Here is a 3,658-nt window from a genome sequence, read left to right on the forward strand (position 1 = left end):
ATAACTCCAAGGTTAATGTCCCTTGCGAACCCCACCTAGCAAGTCGACATCATGACATGTCAGGTCAGCCTCAACCACGCTTCCCTGATAGTCAGGTAAAAGGAAGGAGTTAAAATACAAAATTGACACTTGCAGATTTCTGGACATCAGAAAATGTGATGCAATATATTTTGAACTGTCTTTCAGAGCTTCTGGTAACCTCCAAGTTGTTAAAACATTTCTTCAGGCAGGGGGATTCTCCTGCTCTAAAATTTCAAAAGTTCCTGATCAATAACCAAATATTGCAGATCCACCTTATTTTGTTTGAATGAGAACAAAAGCTTAAGATTTCCCTTTAACACAGAAGTGGGTGGTTTTTTTCCTCCTACTCTACACATTTTATCAACTAATATACACTCAACTTAGCCACTCTGGATTTCAAAAAACATTTTAAGCCAATAGACTACAACAGCTTCATTCAAATTCTAAGTTAACAGAAGCTCTAACTTTTTTTTTTTTTCTTTAGAAAAAAACAGGAAACACAACTTGGTACACTCTTTCTATAAGGCTCTGATCTACTTTAGTTCACATGAATGACAATTCAATCTGGCAAACCTCCATTGTGTAAGCAATCCTTAATCGCACTGTGACTCCAACTTGGGTCATGCACGATCGAACAGCATTCATGACAGATTTATAGGATAGGGTCCTTGCTGCTCTAAGGACAGGCCACCATCATTTTTGGGTAACAATTAAGTCTTGCTGAAAATACATACATCTGCATTAGGTTCTACAGGTCTAGGTGCCAAACATGTTTTACTAAGAGGTTTAAAACTATTTGCTCAACACTTCACATTTATTTTTCTGCTAGCCTTATAATAAGAGTGCCTTCTGTATTTTTTTCTGTGTAGTTCAAAATACAGAAATGGGCTTCATGTCCAAATGCAGCAGGGACAAAAGTGGTCAGGGTTTTATACAGAGTCACCAAAATCATGCGGTGATCTTCTACTTAGTTTATTCTGAAAAAGTTTAAGCAAGGCAGTTGTCATTCTTTAATAGTTAGACTACAGAAGCTGAGTCCTGAAAATAGAACAATTGCTATCAAAAAAATCAAACCTTTAACGCTTTGAAAAAATGCAACTATGTTTAGTAAAATTAAAAGCTGAGTTTAGTATACTTATTTTGTTAATAATGTGAAAGTAAGTCTATAATAACACAATAGCTGTAAAAATATTTTTCTCGAGTTTTGGAATTGCTAGGAATCTGGCAACCTACTTAAGTCAAACACCTTATCAATACAGACATTTAAGCAACTGCTATAAATGAGTGATCAAATGATTATTAAAATCCCATTTCATGGCTCTTCCTCCAACGCCAGCAGGACACTCATAAAAGTTTAATACTAGTTTGCAAGTTGAAATCCATTTTCAACATATTCTATAACAGCATTTTTGCTAAGTTAAACTGAAGAAACCATCAAAACAGATGCATGAGAATAAATTTAAATTTATTTTTTGTTTTGACTATGTCATAATTATGCTGAGAAGATAATGCAAAACTCTTCTCTTCAGTATCTATCATCAGGCATGGCAGATTTTTCCACTGTGCTACAATATTGTTCAATACTTTTTTTTTTTTGTTAAGTTCTTCAAGTTCAGTATACACCACTACTCAAGGAAGTTGTAGTACACTTTAAGGATTCATTAAAGCACTGCTGCAAATTTAAATGGTGAATTTTAGTATCCATAAACCATGCAAATGGAAGAACTTGGTGTATCTTGTAAATATAAGATCTTCTGATTTAAATTTTCAATTATGAAAGTGTATCGCTCACTTCCCATGTTCATTAAAAATATTAGGATAAATGCTGATTTGGGCAGAAATAAATACAAGATGCATCTTTACAACTCTTGAGGAAGACCATTTTAACATTTTTGTTCCTTAGTAGTTTTGTAAACATAGTTGAAGTGTTTCACTTCCTCCCCATACCCCCCGTAAGCACGCACTGGCACTTTAGTAACCTCTCCTGGACTAATACTGGAAACGTGCAGTATGTGAACACTATCTTTTTTCCAGGATGGAGAGTACTTTTAAGTTTTATTCCAGTTAAACTCCCTTGTATCAGATCCCCTTTACAATGATTACTGAAAAGCAAATACTTAGTGGGACTACAGGGTTCTGCTCAATACCACAAAAGCTATATAATTATTATAAAGTCATACTGGCAGAACAGCAAACCCTTGCATTAAAACAAAATTATAAGCCAGATCCTTACCACAAGGAAAAGCCTGAAATGTATACCCAGGCAACAGCCTCTGACTTCACTGCTCAAGTAAGGAACAGAGAGGACAGGATTTGGCCCCATTAACTTCATGAACTTAAAAATAAAAAATAAAAAAGGAGGGGGGGGGGAAGGCTTTAACATACTAAATACTAATTCCGAAAAGCACTTCAAATTATTTATAACTGAGTCTATTAATTTGCAAGGAAGAGCCTGACACAGGGGCAAACCCATTTTTGAGAACCAGATATACATCCTCACTTCAATTCAGGTCAAAACTCAAACCATGCAAGCACATACCAGACCCACAACAGTAAAGCGTGGGAAGGTTCATCTTTCTGTTTACATTTTGACAAAATACACTTGAGAGACACCAGACAGGAATAGAAGACAAAGGGAGGAGTATATGACCACTGAAGTTTAACTTCCTCAATAGTCTGTGTTTAGAATGCTGTAAATCAAGTATGAGCAATGTATTTGATTTGAGTATTTAGAGGTCCAGCAATAGTTTTCTTTAGAGAAAGTTTAAATCCGTTTGTTTCTCTCTTTTCTTGAGAAGCAAATGTTCTTCATTGGGGTACAGAATGGCTCAGATGCAACAGAAGGGTAATGTCATGACTTGCCAGTTAAAATTGACATCTGGGAATGTCCAAGACAAGGGTCAAAGCAACGCATAATACCCCAATAATGTAGCTAGTAATGCCCCCAAAAGATATTACGTATTTTTTTTCAAACAGCCTTTATTACAAGGCATGAGAATTCTAAGGCAAATTGTTCATCATGGCAGAACATCAAATTAAAATATTGAGACAGAAATAAGCAGAATATGGAGAGTATGTTTGTGTTATCAGTAGCAAGAAGTCAGTTTACTGTGCCATGGCACCTAATTTATAATTCTCATTCCTAGCCAAGTATTATCTTAAATTAGACTAAGATGCTTGAGATCAAAACCATTTCTCTATGTGTACGCAGAGTAATATGTATGGCTGGATCCTAACAGAATATCCTCTAGAGGGACTCCACAGTACATAATAAAAGGAACAAAATTAACACCATTGTAGGCTCTGCTTCCTTCTCCACATTACATTAGAAGATTATATTTAAATTAGATCTCTGTGAATGTTTGGGTACATTTCAACACTTTTTTTAAAAGAAAAAAAGTTTCAAAATTAGATGCTGGTAAGTTACTGAACTGCAATTAAACAAAGAATGCCCTTTGGGCTATCTGTAATTTCTCCTAGTTTTCAGTCTGATGTCCACAGTGCTACATGTTGGAAAGCACAAGAAATTTTGCATGAATTTGATCACTCACATAGGCAGTTATACTTTGAAAACAATGTTTTTCGCAAGAATTACCAATGAAATAATGTTTTAGGACACAATTGAATTTGAAATATG

The sequence above is a fragment of the Falco peregrinus genome, chromosome 3 (assembly GCF_023634155.1).
Source record: "Falco peregrinus isolate bFalPer1 chromosome 3, bFalPer1.pri, whole genome shotgun sequence".
Taxonomy (NCBI): Eukaryota; Metazoa; Chordata; class Aves; order Falconiformes; family Falconidae; genus Falco; species Falco peregrinus.